At 49.8% G+C, this 18,562-nt stretch overlaps 1 long non-coding RNA gene across 1 annotated transcript in view; it reads left to right on the forward strand.

The window, feature by feature from the left end:
* The window catches only part of LOC149325022 (uncharacterized), a 155,700-nt gene that overhangs the window by 120,670 nt on the left and 16,468 nt on the right, over positions 1-18,562 (forward strand). Inside the window, exon 3 of the long non-coding RNA XR_016285909.1 lies at positions 15,076-15,165. This is a non-coding gene — a long non-coding RNA (uncharacterized LOC149325022). The remainder of the gene's footprint in view (positions 1-15,075; positions 15,166-18,562) is intronic.

Genomic DNA, 18,562 nt, shown 5'->3' on the forward strand with positions numbered 1-18,562 from the left:
TCCGGCGCCGATTACTTCACCAGTCTTGTCCGGAGCGCCCTCGCAGCCACGCGTCGCGCAGAGGTGCGGGCAGGTCAGCCAACACCCGACAATAAGCTGCTCGATCTGCGTGACAAAAGGAACAAGGCGGAGCGCAGGGCGCGACGGACGGACAAGCCAGAAGACTGGACGGTCTACAATCGGCTGGACGCAGCGGCAAGGCGTCACTCCAACAAGCTTTATCGACGGCAGTGGGCTTCTCTCTGCAACACGATGCAGAAGGATCGCAGCTCGCGGCGGCTCTTCACCACCCTGCGGCGCATCACTACACCTCAGGCGAACCCTCAGCCCCTGGCCGCTCTCGCCATCTCGAGCGGCCAAACAAACCAACAGCTGGCTGAGCAGTTCGCTGACCGATTTGCGCCACAGTGTCCCGCGAGCAGTGCAGTGACGACATCGGGCCCCAGTTTTGACGCCAGGTACTCTTCCCCCGCCCCGGATGACGGCCCGTGCAACGCGCTCTTCACAGCGGCGGAACTGAACGACGCGCTGCACCACTGCACCCGCCGCTCATCGCCCGGGCCAGACGGGGTTACGTACCAGATGCTGCGCAACCTGGACGCGGAACAACGTCAAGTCCTCCTGCGGCAGCTCAACCTGGTGTGGGAACGCGGGGTGCTACCTGAGGAGTGGCGCACAGCGGTCGTCTGCCCGATACCGAAGCCAGGCCGCCCACCCACGGAGCTCAGCGGATACCGGCCAGTGGCGCTAACGTCAGCGGCATGCAAGCTGATGGAGCATATGGCGCTCCAACGCCTGCATGCGCCGGCCGCGGAGGTAGACTTGTTCGACGAGCGTCAGACAGGGTATCGCGGGATGCGCTGCGCGGCAGATTCAATCGCGGACGTTGTCTCCGCACTCGAGCACGCCGCGGCGGCGCGGCAGGTAGCACTGCTCTTGCTGCTCGACGTGTCGAGTACGTTTGACAACGTCCACCGTGCGGTAATTCTCGCGAGGCTGGAAGAGGCGGGCGTGGCCGGTCGTCTGTTGCGTTATGTGCAGGGGTTCCTCAACGCGCGCACTATTCGCGTGCGCGTGGGAGCGGCTCTCTCTCAGCCCTGCCCGGTGGATCTAGGCGTGCCGCAGGGGTCGGTGTTGTCCCCGTTCCTCTTCAATGTGGCGATGTCGGCGGTGCCGGGCTGTCTGCCCACAGGCAACCGGCACCGCGTGTACAACTCCATATACGCGGACGACATCACTCTGTGGTGCTTGGGACCTCCGGGCGAGGCTTCCCGCGTGAGAGACTGTCTCCAGGGGTCCCTTGACGCTATCGGCGACCGGTTGCGGGGCCTCGGCCTGGCGCTTTGCGCGGAGAAGACTGCAGCCATGGCCTGCGCAGCTCGCAGATGCGCCCGCCTGGCGCCGATTACGTTGGCTGGGACGCCGCTGCCGTGGAAGAGCTCCGTGCGGTACCTCGGCCTGGAAATCGACCAGCGCCTCTCCTTCCGCCCCGCGGCGACCAGGGCCTGCCAGCAGATGAAGAGGACTACAGCCGCTGTGCACAAGCTCACCGCCCGGGGCCAGGGGATTTCTCAGCAGGCTGCGCTGCGCCTCTACAACGCCGCAGCCTTAGGGGCGGTACTCTACGCGCTGCCCCTCGTCACGGTGCGCAAACCATCATGGAAGGCACTGGAGGTGCAGCATCGCAAAGCGCTGCGGCCCTGCCTCGGTCTACCCGGAAACTCGCAATGCGAGGCGACACTGGCCGAGGCGGGCGCGTGGCCGCTGCAGCTACAGGCCACGCAGCGCTCGCTGCACCACATTGACCGCCTTCACCGCGCACCAGACGGCGAGGAACTCCTGCAGCGCCTTCGTCACTACCCGCGCTCAAGGATGGGCGCGGCACTGCAGGAATATGACCAGCTGACGCGCGCCACGCCCCCCTACGGCCTCTGCTCCCCCTGGCCCCTCACGACGGAGGTACAGCGAGAGATCGTCGGCATCGCGGGAAAACGCAGCACACCATTATGTGCAGTGCAGCAGCTAGCCGGAGCCGTCATCTACGAGCAACTGCGCGACCATCTGCTTGTGTTCACTGACGTACGGCTCCGTGGTGAGCGAAAACTGCTCGCTCGCCGCAGCGGCCACCATCCCCGCCCTGCAGCTGCACCGCCAGCAAAGAGTGGCTTACCTGGGCTCTTCGACCACGGCGGAGCTACTGGGTCTTCGCCTGGGCTTGGACCTGGTGCTCACCCTTACTCCGCCGCCACCCAGGTGTGCCCTGCTGTGTGATTCCCGTGCCGCCCTCAGCCGCCTGCAGACTCCCGCCCGTGGCACCCCGTTGCTGTGCGCGTTACGCGAGCTCATTGAGCGCCTCGCGGAGCGCAGATGCAGTATTCGCGTGCAGTGGGTGCCCGGTCACTGCGGCATCCGCGGCAACGAGCAAGCCGACGAGCTCGCCACCGCCGCACATCAGCTTCCTCCCAGCGACGAACCGCTCGCCCTGGAAGACGTGCGTGCGGTGATCTACGACCACCTCCGTCAGCAACACCCGGACCCTCGCATCGCGCGAGGAGAGCGCATTTCTCTCGTCGGCGCGCGCTCACTGTCGCGCCTCCAGCGGGCGATGATCATCCGAGTGCGCGTCGGCTGCGTGTGGCCCGGGGAAAGACGGGTGCGCCACGGACTTTCGTCGAGCGACGCGTGCGCTGAATGCGGCGCAGTGGAGACATTGGAGCACATGCTCCTTCGCTGTACCGCTTCTGCAGTGCCGCGTCGCGAGATGCTCGCGGCCTACAGGGCGCTGGGAATCATCCCGGACAGTCTCGAAGCGCTCCTGTGGCCGCGCGGCAGTGCGCGCACCCGTGACAGAACAATGGTGAGCCTCTGTGCGTTCATCGAGCAGGCGGACTTGACTCCCCGCTTGCTCTACGCCAGGTAGTGCACGCGTGACACGAACGCTCCGTGGGTGCTACCTCGGACGGTATACGCGGCCGGGCGCCCCACCCCGGCCGCTGGTGCAGTGTGCCGCGCGCGCGATTAATCCGAGACAGGACGCTACGTGCGCGCGGCTATGTACATACAGTTTACTTCTTGTGTAAGTGATTGTTCGCAGTGGCCGCTCGCTCGCACTTATTTTCGGACAATGCTTGGACATTAGCGCGCGAGCGGCGCGAACTTGATTACTTTTGTATTTTGTAAATAGTGTACAAAGCTCTACCCTGTCCTTTCTCGCTGTCGCTCCCCTCAATACTTCTCCTCACTATCATCTTCCTTTCCCTTTCGTTTCCGCCGGCTGCAGCTCGGGTGCTTAAGATATTAGATAGCAATTGCCGCGGCCGGCAACACTCTTTTGCTTCACTTTTTATTTTTTAAATAAACCACTACCACCACCACCCACCAGCAGTCTTCAATTAACAGCCAGCGTGACTGGCGCCGCCACGTCGCCTCCGCTTCGCTGTGGTTGCTCTGACAATAGCCCCTGCGCATCTCCTGCCTTCGTCGCTGCTGCCACAGTCACCTGCACTCCGCTTCCACTGGGGTTGCTGCTGACATTGGCTCCTGCCTTCACCGCTGCTGCCGCGGTCACCTGCACTCCGCTACACTAATCCATTTAGTCTCGGAGGGCGGCATTCCAAGCACCCCACTTCACCACCGCCGTCGCGAGGTTGTCGGCCTCGTCGATTGTTCACGGTTGCTGCTGGTCGGGCCCACGTGGCTAGAAGTACGGTCACGACGCTAGCGACTTGTCCCTTTCTTTGCGCTTCGCGCGCCAGTTGCGACGTCCCATAGCGAGTGCGCAACGCTTCCGGTGGGACCGTTCTTTCTTTCTCTTTGTTCGTGGTGGCAAGTGAGTTCCACGAGTCTTCAATTTCTCGCGCACCCTTTTGCCTCTCCGCTGGATTTAGTAAAGCTGATATCTGGGCGAGTTGATATGCATTCATACAGGTGAACAGCGCAAAAAGGCGGGACAACGACAAGACAAGCGCTATCAACTGGGTTTATTGAAGGACGGAAGGGTATATATACGGCAACATAACACAAAGAAGCAAGAAGATAGTGTGAACAGGGCCGTGAAAATCAAAAACTATAGGGAACCGCAGCTCAAGTTTGCCGTGGCGACTGCAGCGCCTTAACACACAGCATAGCGAGAGGAGCAAGCAGTTCTGGGGGGCGCTCTTGGTGCTATTCCACGCCACCTTCCTGAGCTTATTGGCGTGAGCTTCTGCGCGCTGTCGAAGCCACACGTGGTGCGTGTCAGTTATCGGGGTTATGTCTACAGAAGCGAGGCAGATAGTGCTATCAACCAAACGCGGGCTTCTAATCGTTCAGAATGTGCCCTCTCGATTGTAGCGGCCCAAGCGACTGACGGCAGCAGTTTTTAGTCGAACAGTGGAATAACTGCAGTGCCACCTGGGCAGCGCACGTTCCCTATGTCACATGGGAAGTTATGTATGCTAATTCCTTGTTGCTAAGTGTCCCGGAAGGATTGCTGATGCATTCGTCATCTTGCCTGTGGATGTGATGCGCTTCCATTATTTCGCGCGTGAGCTTATCTTTATGGCGGAATAGAACTTCGGTTTTCTTGTTCTCAGGTGCGCACTTGCACTTTCTGCAGCGGAACTGTGTGCGCGGAAGCCCGCCATTTTGTTCCGATTTTCTTTCTTGCTCCCTTTCATATTGCCATTTGCACTTATTAAAATGAGCGGCAACGTGGCTACGAGGGTCACTTTTCCTTGTGTTTTCATGCCCCATGAGCCTTTTGTTTAAGCATCTGCCGGTCTGCCCGACGTAAACAGCACCGGAAGAGAAGGGAATTTGGTACACCACGTTTTCTGCGCATATTACAAAGGCTGAAACGTGGCGTACCTGGCAGCCTTTCTTCTTTTCTTCCTTTGCCTTTTCAACCTGCTTGCACATGGAGCTCAGTTTGTGGGGAGCAGAAAACACAACATCGACATCACACCTGCCGGCAACCTTTTTGAGCCCCTGAGACAATCCGTGCGTGTAAGGAACCACCGCTGGTCTTTTTACCTTCTTGCCTTCATTGGGTCGGCTATTTTTTCAAAATTTTATCAACTTTTCGCTGGATGTCGGGTTCGCATCTACACGGCCTTTTGATTTTACGCCTACTAAGTGGCGTCATCTCGAATCGCGGCGTTCCATCGCGATACCTATGCTTGGCCGAGCGCTAAAGCAGTTTTTTCAAGCCAATTTTCCTGACCCTGTCACTGCGGCCTCGTACAGTCTTTCGCCTATTGAGCCGTACACGCGTTTTATCTGCGCGCGCGTGCCGCTTTCTGTGGGATCGCGGTTTCTTCCCTGACTGCAGCGGAAAACGAGAGTCTTCATGAGAGTACGCGCCTTTGCGTGTCTTGCTCTCTTTGTGCTCGCGGCAAAATTCTCTCTTGTCCCGCTCCTTAAATTTTCGCCTGTCACGCAGCGCTCTCTTGAATTTCGGTTTCCTGCGAAGATATTCTTTCCCGCGCATATGCTTGTATGCTTTCTTTTTGCAGTTTATTCTACTGCCTAGATCCATGTGCCTCGGCACACTTATGCACCTCGCTTTGCGCGATAATGATGCCTCGCACATTTCTTTAGCTCTGATTCCGACTCTAGTTTCAGGGCTAACAACGTGACTGACTTTACTGGAGTCATTTTGCCGGCGACGCTGGCGCTTCCGATGGTGGCAACCCATTTCGCGCGTTTTCCCTTTCTCTCTCTTCGACAACGCCCGTCTTATGCCTGCCTTTCATCTCTCGGCGGCACCGCTCTTTCTTTTGCCTGCCTTTCACCGTCTTTCGGTGACAGCTCTCTCTCTTGAGCTTGCCTTAACTGTCCTTTCGGCGGCAGCACTGTTTGTCTATCACGTTGTGGTGATAGCTCTCTTTTCGGAACTGGCTGTTACTTTCCTTACGGTTGCACCTTTCTTTCTTATGCTTGCCTTTCCTTTTTCGATGGCAAAACTGTTTCGCTAGCTGGTTCTTCGAAAGCACATGCTGCTTCGATAGCCTAGGTTCCTGCTGTCTGACAATACCGCTCCGATTGTCAGCCGATTCACATGTGCTACCTAGATCAGGCCTGCCTTTGGCGCCTTTACTAAGTTCCTCAAAGCTGCGCTCTTCCTGCTCAGCGTCTTTGAGAGCGCATTCTTCCTCATCTTTCTCGTACGGGTTGATGGTTAGCGCCGCTATGTCGTCTGGGACGTTCTGTTCTCCACGGTCGTCCAACACCTTAGTTTCTTCAGGCGCAGACGAACCAGTGTTTTCTACTAACTTTACTGCTGACACGCAGCTCTCGTCATGCTCCTGACGCGTTTCAGCCAATTTCGGATGACGGTCGGCTCTGCACTCAGTCGCGGTGCTCTCGCTACTGCAGCTGCTTTCTGGAATATCGCAAAGCTCAGAGCAGTGCGAAAGCACGGGACTCGTTTCGCATCGCTCGCCAGAGACACCAACGCACAACTCAACGTCCACAAACTCTACATGCACCCGCTTCCGTTGATCGTAAGTGTCGGGTTTCTGCATTTCTGCCGAACGCGATGCACAACACGGTGTGCCGTCCTCGTTTACTTCGCTTGCGTCGGCGCAGGCGTTTTCATGAATGTCCAGACGGATGTCCTCTCTGCCCTGTTCGGCATAATAAACAGATTCACAACAGCGCTACGGAACAAGGACAGAAGGAACACGAAAAACACAGGACGGGCGCTGACTACCAACTCTTTATTGCGTGAAAAACCAGCACAGATTTATACTATTTCCTGGACCACGTGATGCACTGTCAGCCACGGGACACAGCGAAGGAACGCTTCACACGTTTGGGGGAGTCATCACACAACTCGACAGAACTCATAAAACGTGCATGCACTATCAAAAAATATAGCATTACCAAGCTAATGATAAAGGGACTAACAGATACAAAGATGTGCATGGACCAGCTACAGCCAACTACGGCAACTTCTCCTTATTTTGACACGCTAGGAGATCCGCTTTCCGGTAACTCCGGGACAATTTAAATGGGCGAGACCTCTGTAAGTGCATCGTCCGATGCTGTAACTACCTTATCCGATGTTATAGAGGTTTTCTCGGTTGGCGAATGCGGGGCAATTCCCACTGTTACAGCAGCAGTTACATCTGCCACGTACGGACTACGTTCCTCTGTGCCGCACTGGCAGGGCTGCTCTACAGCGACGCACTCTACCTCTGTGTCGCGATCTTCCGACCCTTCAGCATTTTCGAGGCACTCTAAAATGTTAAACTGGTAGGGAAAATCGTAAAACGATGGGGTGCTATTCTCTCGCAGGTACCTTTGGCGAAGGTCCAGCGGTGACACGTTATATCTCGTCAGTAAGAAGCTTTTCAGCTCATCGTAGTCCGCCAAGCCGCCGTCCAACAGGCGCTTGACAACGTCATACGCTTCGCTGGAAAGCAGGGCTACCAACTTCTGTGCCCAACCATTCCGCTCAACGCGCTTTCTGTCGCAGACGCGCTCGAACTCCGCCAAATATTTCGCCATATCTTCGGCGATCACGAAGCGCCGCGGCCTGTCTCTCAGCTGCTGACCGTTGGTCTCATGCAGAGCGGACAATGTTCTATATCTCTCGAATCCGATCTGATCCGCTTCAAGCTCCAGGTCCATCAGTTTCCTAGCGCGAGCACGCCGTTTTATCTCAAGCTGCCTCTGTTTTTCTGCCTCTTCGCGCTCAATGCGTCTTTTGGCCTCCTCGCGCTCACGGCGTTCTTTGATCTCATCCCAGGCCTCATTGGCTTCCTCAGATGTTACTTCCTCTGCCCGCATGATCTCAAGAATCCCATGCTTTCGTTTTGCGGGGCCCAAATCAATGCCCAACTCTTCACAAATTTCGATGAGTTCCTTCACTTTGAAGTTCTCCATCGCGCACAATAGCCTCTTGTAGTTCGCCCTTTTATTAGAATTTCTTTGCCGTTCACTACGATAGTGCTACTAGTATGACACGCGCAAGTAATTCTTTCCGAAACCGCCTTGTTTACTCCCTCTGCACCAGCTTCTGTTTCAAAGCGCTCCGACTTGGCTCTAAACAGCAAAGCTCTCTCCAGTGCAAAACACAGCCCTACTCTAGACTACAATCACGTGTGCTAGAGCAGTCTGGCGAATTGAGGGGAAAGCATCAGGCACTCACCGCGCCGAGGTAGCTGACTCCGATCGATCCCGCAGCTGCCATCCACTGTTGGGACCTTGGGGCATCCCACCGCTGCTACCACTGTTGGGACTGGGAGTCCGAGCCAGGAAACGGTCGAGACGACGGTGAGTCAAATGACTTTTATGTACAGTATGTACAAGGGCTTTTACATGATACAAGAGCCAAGAGCACCACGGGTTAGCACAAAGAAGACGAGCGGCCCCGGCGGCGAGCGTAGCTCCGGCGTGATGGCTCTTCCGCTGCCCGTCTGCTGCTCGGGCTCAGCGCGGCTCCGTTTTTAAAGCCGCCGGTGTACGTTGCGGCAGCCAGCCGTTCAAATCCTCCAATAAGGTCACGGCACTGGCCACCGTTCAAGTTAGACGAATGGTCGAGAGGCCCCCGGCCGTTGAAGGCTTGCCGACAGGAACGGGCGGCCGGCGAAGCGCCGCAGGTTTTCGAGCCGACGGAGAGGAGAGGAAGGAAGAAGGGTCCGCGCGAGGCGCCTACGAGGCGGGATGATTCACGCTGCTAGCCGCGACATGTCCGAGAGAGTCTGGGCCTGCTTTGAGCGACGGCGGGCGCGCAGCGCTGGTTTCCAGCGAGGCCAGCCAGCGAAATGTGGGCGCCGGCACAAGAGTATGCAGCAGCCTGGCGAGCACGCCGGTCAACATCGCTTGATACGGGTGCATCTACAAGGGGAGGGCCAAGTTTAATGAGTGGTGTTTATCTTTCTTCATATCTTTCCACTCTCTTCTATCTGCACGTGGCAGCGGTGGTGGCTCGGCTGGAGCCAGTAAGCGGGCCCGTGCACTTTCCTTTTCATCCTTCTCTCAGTCGCAACCAACCAACCATCGGTGCAGAGCGGCGGCAGACACGGCGGATGCGGGCTGAAGAAACGGATGAAGTTGCTTTCGGAATTTTTGGGCTTAACCAAGCTGAGCCTCTCCCATTTTTTATTTTTTTTACAGAAGTGCTGTATACACAGCGGAGTCTAATGAAAGATGTTTCCTTGTTTCATTTCCGCGGAGTGCGCTGCGACGTGGCTGCGGCGTCTTGTGTATGCACTGCGCCACTATTTTGCCACGCAGGCTTCCAGGAGAAAGAGGTGAAGGCAGCGGTCCGATGCATTTTTCGATTTTTTTTGCTTAAAACAAAGAGCTCGTAGTAAACTTTGAATGGATCGCATTGAATAATCGTATGCAACGTACTATTTTTCGTACTAGAACTGAGAGTTTGAGGCGCTTTAAGGTGCAGGTGGGGTTAGCCTTGCGGTTTTTGCTGGCAATTGCTCCACCACAGCGACACCTGCAGTGACTAAATCACTGAATCCGGCACCAAAGTCACAAACACAAATAATAGTCACTCCTGCTCTCACCATGTGGAGACTAAGCACGTGTTCAGTAAATACTTTAAACGAAGACGTGAGGCCTTCTTTCTTCAGAATTGGTTCCCGCGCGTGAAAACAGTGTCCTGAAGGGACCTGTCAAGGAGTCCTGCCTTCTTGAGAAAACTGAACAACACGCACATTTCCGCGCTGGAAAGGGTACAGCACGTTAAATAATGTCCTATATTATCGCGCACACCACACGTTGAACATGATGGAGACTACGCCAGGCCCGTATTATGCATCCACGCAGGATTACGAGCAGAGCCCATGCGTATGCGGCGCAGTAAAGGTGCTTGGGATCTTTAGAGACCCTTGGCCACACATGGCTTGTTGGGTGAGCCCTTCAAAGACGTTAAGTGACGCAGCACTGTCTCTCTGAAGAGCCTCTTGGCATCTTGACAAACTTTTAGCCGACAAACTTGAGCTGATATAGCCGATGACAGCTATATGATAATACACCCATTAGAAGCGTATATAGAAGCCTCTGCTGCTCAGATTATGCAACAAGCGTAGAGAGCTAAGACACAAAGCATCAGTAGGGATCCCACGCTGTAAATTTTGAAGGGAAGGTGTTGAATCCGGAAGGATAACAACAGGTTGAGCCGTACAAGACCCTGGCTTCTTGAGAGCCGCCTGAATGGCAACGCTTTCGGCCGTTGTGGAGGGCACGACTTCAGTAGAGCGAAGAGATTAAGTACTCTTCAAAAAGCGAATGCTTCCAGTTCAAAAATACCTTCAAGGTGCTGAATTGTCTCTCTCCATGGAAAAATCTGGCTTTGTCTTGTTTCCAGACGTAAGAAGATGCTATGCGCGGCTGAAGATAGACCTCGATAACTCTTGCATTCCTCATTACACTCACATGCGCTTTTTGGGCATTATTATTGACTACTTTCTACAGTCGCGACGGACTGTGCACTCAATTGTGGCATCATTTTCTTCGCGTCTGAATGTGCCCCGCAGAAGTGCGAGTAAGCAATGGGGAAATCGCCCTTCTTCAATTATCAGGCTTCCCGAAGCACTTGTGACGAGTCCCATAATGTATAAGCTTCCTTTAATTTCTCCTCCGGTATCACAGCTTCCCCATCGGTATCACAGCTTGAACTTCTAGAAGTATTGCTCAAAAAGGGCCTCAGGAAGCGCCTGTCTTGTCCACTTCTGTGTCGTCCGTGTCCTTTTTTTGTGCTATGTTTTCGAAGAACTGTTACCAACTATTCCAAACCAAGCTACTGCCTCAGGAGAGCTCTTGGCGTTCCAGAGACTGCTCCTAACAATGCAGTTCTTTATGAGTATTTATCGAATCTTCTTAGCCTTGTCACTTCATAGAGGTTATTTGTGCAACTTGGCTGCCTCAAAGAGACGGTAGCCGGGCGAGCCCTTCTACAGCGCTTCGAAAGAGATTCGAGTCTCGAGTGTACATGGCACAATACCCTTGGTTCGCTGGGTCTTGACGTTCGAGGTCGGAGCAATAGGTTGGAACCACCTTGGTCATTTGCGACCCTCGACTTTTTGTTGACAATTCCTCATCTTCGAGCTCAGCGGAGTTTATTTATTTATTTATTTATTTATCATCATACCCACAGCGCCATTGTCTGGCATTACAGTGGGGGGGTTGAAGAAAAAGTACACAAATGCCACCGCGTGCAGGTGGTTACAAAAAAAAGATAACAATGAGATAGAAAGAACACGGAATTATTATACACAAAAAATGTCACAGCATGGAAGAAAATGAATCATTTGATAATATGGACACTACTTCCTCAGGCAGCTTGTTCCATTCCGAAACCGTTTTGGGGAAAAAAGACATTTTAAAAAGGTCAGTCCGGCACCTGTATTCTTTAACTTTAAGTGAATGATCTCTTCGCAAAGACACGTAATCAGGGTTGGCTATATATTTGGTTCTGTCTATTCCAGTTCTAGAATGAAATATATTATGAAATAATTTTAAACGTAGCACTTTCCTACGTTTTTGAAGTGAGTCCCAACCCAAAGATTTTTTTCGCGCTCGTTACACTAAAATATCGCCCATAGTTATTGAAAACAAAACGAGCGGCCAAATACTGAACTCTTTCTAGCTTTTGAACGTCAAGAAAGGTTTTCGGATCCCAGACTGTGCAAGCATACTCAAGTATGCTTCTAACATTTGTATTATACAGCAGTTCTTTAGTCTTTAGAGGGAAACGTATAGCGTTACGTCGCAGGAAGCCTAAAACACGACAGGCTTTGGCAGTAATGAAATCCACGTGACGATGCCAAGACATTGAACTTGTTAAATATACACCAAGATATTTAAATTCCAACACTGAAAGCAGTCTGCTATTATTTATGTTGTAAGTGAAAATATGGGGAACCTTCTTTTTTGTGAAACATATATGTACAGATTTTTGTAAGTTAATATGCATTCCCCAGCGGCAACACGATCGCTCGTATTCGAACACATTGAGTACGATTATGCTCATCTTCAGATTTTTACTGATGGCTCTCTGGCCATCAACAAGGCCAACAAGGCCAGAGGAGCTAGTGCTACGGCTTTTGCGTACTGCCGCAAGGACCTGGCTATCAATTTACAGATTAATATATAGCAAATACCAATTTTTGCGAGTTTTGAATTTATTTGGAGAGGTTGATGGTGGTGATAGTGGATTTTAATGGCGCAAGGGCATCCGAGGCTGAAGAGCGCCAAACACAAGGTAAAAGGTCGACTCAAGTCAGTCTGACGATTCGCGACTATTGCAGTCGAAACAGGTTTATTGGTCCTTATACATTCTAGGCCATATAGGAAAATAGATGAGATGCGTGCTAAATAGAAAGCTATTTCTCTGACATTTTTAGAGGTCTTATAAATTTGTGCTGATTTCTATATGTCTTCATATAGAACTGAAAATAATTTACTGAGGTTGTTAAGTTTGTAGATAGAATGCTGCCAAATGTTGCGAAAAAATTGTCATGGCTATGTGTAAAAGGTCTCATTTTTCATAAAATTTTTCTTCAACTAGGTTTTACTGCTGCAACTAAGCTTATTGTTGGGCTAGTTGGTGCGCATCTAAAAGGAGGAGAACAGCGCAAGGAAACATGGGAATTGGCAAGAAAGAGCGAAACACCTCTAAGCAATCTACACATAAACACGGACAGCGCTTGTCCAGGTGTCTTTCCTCCCTCCCATGTTTTCGTTGCCCTGTTCTGAGCCTTTTAAAGGCGTTTCACGGCGTTTTAGTATGAACAGCGAACATAGGATGGCGGCTGAGAGGAGAATTTTTTTTCTCCCGTAATCAACATCAGAGTTGTTGGAGCAGTAGCACAAGAGGCTGTAGTTTAAAAAAAAAATCTGAGAGAGTCGAGCGCAAAGTGGTGGCTATTTTATGTGGAATGACCATGCAACGAAAGAAGAAAGAGATCCGAGTAGGCGAGGTTACAGGCGGCTGTTAATGACATACTGGTCAAAATTAAGAAGAAAAATGTGCATCGGCACTCCATACTGCGCAAAGCAAAAACAACAAGGTAGGCGCAGCTGGTACAGGACATTGTCAGTTGGAGGGATACTAGGGAGGCCTTCGTCCTCCACCGGAGTCTGTTAGACTAATACTAGGTGGGAGTTAGAAAAACAATAGGAAAAAGAAAGGTGTCGCGGCCCGTGCCACCCAATATAACGACCTAAATACAATACAAAGGAGAAAAATAACACATAATAAAAAGAATTTCTCACAGCAGACAAGAAAGAAACAAAGCAAAATATAAAAATTATTTGTACTGCTAGAGCCGAAGCCATCGGAGTGGCTGTTAAGGAGAGTTATTGTATGGTGAAAATAAACAATAACTTTTTTTGGTGGCATAGCTTAGCTGATAAAATTTAGGCGATATAATAAGCATTATGAGAGAGCCGGACTTCGGCATGTTCGCTCCTGGTGGGCAAATGAAGAAATTCAAAAAATGATGAGAAAATTATTCTTGAGAATCTGGGGTCTTGCTTTCGTCTCTTGCGGCACTGGGGATATGTGTGGAGGCAGATGTGAAAACTAAATTTAAGAAAATATGGTACTATGAATCCTAGGTTTTGGCTGTAAGCTTTGTTGCGTGAATTATTGTGTCTGTGAGTCCTCGTAGTTTTAAAAAGGTTTGAAGATGCGTTTGTGGTATAGAATAATTATCTCAAGGTGGTATAGGAGTTTGGAAGAGGTTTCGGTTTGTGAATGTGCTAATTGTCTAGCGTTGCGTGTGTTTTGAAAGGGAGAGTATTTTGTTGGTTTATTGCGAATTATGTTATTGGATATTTTGGTCATTGTTATTTATTAGGTGGTTTGATATATATGGCGTCCAAATCTGAAAATGAATGTAAACTAGAATAAACGTGCAATCAAATTGGACTTCGTATGAACTGGATAAGTAAAGATAGTACTTAGATCAATGTTCTGGACAATTTCTATAGCTAAGGGAAGTAAAGTCTGTTATTGGTATAGGGAGCTTTATTAATTGGCAGGCCGCTTTAAGACACACAAATAATGATTTAAACCAAATATATAATTACTGTAAAGGGATTCTTTTAATGAAGGATTTTGCTTGTTTGTAACCTTTTTTGGGGGGGAGTTGTTCTAGAGGGCGGGAAGCAAAAAGGTTTGGTTTAGGTTTGGTTTATGGGATTTAACGTGTCAAAGTGACTCAGGCTATGAGAGACGCCGTAGTGAAGGGCTCCGGAAATTTCGACCATCTGGGGTTCTCTAACGTACACTGACATCGCACAGTACACGGGCGTCTAGAATTTCTGCTCCAAAAAAATTCAACCGCCGCGGTCGGGATCCAATCCGCGTCTTTCAGGTCAGCAGCCGAGAACTCTAACCATTGAGCCACCGCGGCGGCGGAAGCGCGAGAAGGGGAGAGGAAGATGATTATATACAAAATTTTCAGGAGGGCAGATAGACCATGAGGCAGACTCCCGTAATGTGCTTCGTAGTGTGCTTGATTGATATTTGATTTAGGGTAACGGAGAATGCCATTAGCGTCCTTCAGTTTTTCGCGCCTTGAAAGGCTAGGCAGAGAAGCACCATGAGGCTGCTTTTCTGACCGAATGTTTTTATGGGTACCACAATGGTACCATCTGGTACCATAGCCAGTTTTAGTGAACCTTGATTGGCTCTAACCCATGTAGACCCCGCCGGTCTACTCCGGCTCAGGCTTCGTGGAGTAAGCCGGAGTAGACCGGAGCCGGCGTAGGCTGAAGCTTACTCAGGCTTCGCGGAGTAAGTCTCTCGACTTGTCAGGGACCTGTCACTTTCCATGTGTCTAGTACAAGCATGGAACCGAAGTGTCTGAGTAGGTTTTTTAATGATGCCACTACTGACAAGGATGTCCCTCTCTATTGCATGCCAGAGCCTTCGGTTTAGTGCTGACTTTGTCAGCTCGCTCCCAGCCAGTTTCAGAAACACGACGCAACAGGATATAGGTTTTGGGCGCAGTGGGGCCCGCCCGATCACTTGCGAGGCTGTTCGAGGAAGGCGATGAGTTGCAACTAGCGCGATGCACTAAGGAGCTCTTGCACATTTTGTTACCCTCCCCGCCACAGGGACCACCGGCACTTTTTCCTCTGCTATTTTGTGCAGCTGCAATAGGCTGCCAAGGATCGCATGAAAATTGCTCCGCGAAGAACCAGGCGGTAAGTTCACTCAAACTATTGTAGTACTATCCACAGCGAATGTCACCCAACGTCTATGCTACAATTCGCTTCTGTTTAGACTATATATTGTGGTGAGGAGTCCGCTAAAGCTATGAGATTGCGAAAGCTAGTGTGCTTTGGGCCAAGAATGGTTAAACTGCGAGCAATTGCTGCACTGTGTTATTACCATTTGTAACCCCCCCCCCCCCCCCCCGCCATTGTGTAATGTAATGTAATGCCCTGTTGGGGCCTTTAAGGGAAAATAAATGATCTTGATGATGATGATGAAGAAGATAACGCAGGCTATCTAAAAAGACGAAAGATCAGATCAAAGCGTAAAAGCGTCGAACACCATAGATAGAATAGGACTGGCAGAGCTTTCAAAGTTAATTATTAAGTGCAAGGTAACTGACGTACTGAAGTTTAACATGAGATATAATCTAGCAAGCTCCAAAGAATGGAAGGAGCCTAAAAGCGGTGAACAGGAAACTAGGCATAGACAAAAATGAAATGAATGCGTTAAAAGACAATGAGGGCCGTGCCATTATCAATATAGATAAGACAGTTAAAGTAGCCGCAGGGTACTATACAAACCTATGCAGTAGGCAACGTAATTAGGAAGTTAATGAGAGAGGAGTAGCTCACAGCACTCGAACAACCCGCCAGTAATAAAGGAAGAAGTACAGGTATTTCTAGGAGCAATTAAAACGGGAAAAGCAGCTGGTGGGGATCAGGTAACAGCAGATCTGCTAAGTACAGAGTGGAGATTGTGCAAGAAAAACTAGCCACCCTGTATGCGGACCGCTTTAAGACCTCGAGCGCGCCAGAAGCTTGGAAGATCGCTAACATAACCTTAATATACGAGAAATAGGTTTACTGTCCGTTGCATACACGGACTTAGGTGATCGCCGACAGAAACAGGACAACCTTAGACTTCTATCCCCCCCAATCCTCAGGCAGGCTTTCGTAAAGGATACTCGACAATACACTATATTTGCGCTATAAATCAGGTGATCGGTGATTGCGATGAAGTATATTACCAGAAAGCATTTCGCTCGTATGAAGTTGGGCTAGTTGTTGCATATTCATAGTTCACGAGCGCAAAAAAGACGAAGAGAAGAAGACGATTGTGTCGTGTTGTCGTTGTCTTCTCTGTCTGCCTCATTTTCTCCCTCGTGAACTATGAGCATTTGACTCAGACGATGCTTCAGTAGTCATGTAGGCATTGCGTACTAGGTTATAGAAGAGGCTTACGTAAAATTGCTTGATGATATCTACAGCAGCCTGAGAGAAACCATATTACTCAATAAAGTAAGAATAAAATTACAAAAGAAAGCGAGTTAAAAGGAAGACAAGATCTCGCCAGTACTATTCACCCCCTGTATATAGGAGGTATTTAGAGCCTTGGATTGGGGAAGAGTGGGAATAAGGGTTAAGAGGGAATACCTTAGTAATCTGCGATTAGCTGAAGACAGTGCCTTGCTAAGTCACTCATGAGATGAGTTGTAAATTATTAGTTAGAGAGAGCAGCACTCTTTGTAAAAAATGAACATGCAGAAAACTAAATAACGTTCAACAGCCTCGAAAGGGAGCAGTAGTTTACAATTGGCAGCGAGATGCTGGAAGTGGTAAGGGAATACTTGTTCTTAGGGCCGGTGCTGATTGCAGATCCGGATCACGACAGGGAAAAAATTTTAGATCACCCCTCACTGGGAGAATGCGAAAGCATTGACGTCTCCTCGGCTCTCGTCACCTCTCTATCATTTTCTTTTTGCTTGTTAATATGTTAACAGCTTAATTAGCGTAATTAGCTTATGATTTAATTAAACATTTATTTATTTATTTGATTATACCTTTTTTATCAGAAACATTTTGGTTATTGAAATTTAGTGCCGTTGTCGCTTTCCCGTCTACTTACTACATCCCCATCCAGCCTATTCAACCGTGCAACGGTTTTTGCTCACAATTAATTAACTAATTTTTCCATGTCAATGAAATGTTTTCTTAGAGTAATTATCGTTTATGAAATACACTTTATTCATTTCAAAAAACTTTTTTTCACTCTTATTCCGCCTATTTTTCCACTATTTTGCCGTCCACGGCTGTTTTCCCGTTCACTTGATAGACGTCCGTGCTATTTCGATGTTTATTCTACATTTTTGGCTGTAATTAATAATAATAATAATAATAATAATAATAATAATAATAATAATAATAACTTGTTTATTTCCACCAGTGATGGGGGAGACTGCGGATAAAAGCCGCTTGACAACAAGCGACTTGACTGAAGCCCGCAGCCTCCCTACAAAGCAGGCAGCCACAGAACAACGAAAAAAACGCAGAAAGCACAATATTCAAAATTAATGCAATCACACCTGATAGTCACAAGAGGTAAATAACAAAAGGCAAGATAACACTTTTAGTTGTTATTGTAAGCAAGGATTGTTAATGAAATGTTGGCTCAGGGTTCCTACAGAAATTGTATGCAAATCTATACCTGATTTGTGAAATGAATTTAGAAGGGTTGGCAGTGTGTATGACACTTTTTGCCTGGAATAATTTACCCGCGCAGTGACCACCCTCCACGGTTCTGTGTAACGGGTGGTGTAGGAATGTGTGTTTTTATCGAGATTAATTACCGACATTTTTTTTGCGCAGCATCCTCACATCATCCTCTTTCGATTACTCCTCTCTTCTGAGCCTGTCGCAACAGTTGCAGGCACGTTTTGCGGACACGTTTTGGTGACACGACCCCGCCGACATGGCCTAGAAATTCTTCCGCATTAATAATCATATCAATAATAATGGGGTAGAGTACATTTGGCAAGTTCTCTTAGGTCATGAATGGCAGTTTACGAAAACCCCTGAAGTGTAAAGTATAGAACAGCTGTATCATACCGGTAGTCAGCTATGGGCGCTATCGAGAAACGTTCGACTAAAGTTAAGGACAGCTATATGGAAAGAAAAATGATAGGTGTGACGCTAAGAGACAGGAAGCGGGCACAGACGATCAGGGATCAAACATGGGCTAATGACGCCCTAGTCGAAATAAAGAGAAAGATAAGGAGTGCATGTAATGTGAAGGCATTAAGAACCGATGGTTCTTAATGGTAACAGAGTGCATTTCAAGAGAAGGCAAGAGTAGCAGGGGCTGCACAAAGTTAGGTGGGCTATGAGATTAAGATGTTCACCGGGATAGGCTAGCAGCAGCTGGCACAAGGCAAGGTTAATTGGAGAAAGGTATGAGAGTTCTCGGTGGTGTAGTGGGTGTAGTCAGGCTGATGCTTACGATGAATTGAAACCCAACTTTCAAGAATGGTCCATTATCTTCCATGCCAACAAATGTAGGTTGCTGAGCACTCGACGAGGTATTAGTGTCAGCATGCGCATGAGGCTA

This window comes from Amblyomma mixtum, chromosome 10 (genome assembly GCF_055824585.1).
Source record: "Amblyomma mixtum isolate Tamu chromosome 10, ASM5582458v1, whole genome shotgun sequence".
Taxonomy (NCBI): Eukaryota; Metazoa; Arthropoda; class Arachnida; order Ixodida; family Ixodidae; genus Amblyomma; species Amblyomma mixtum.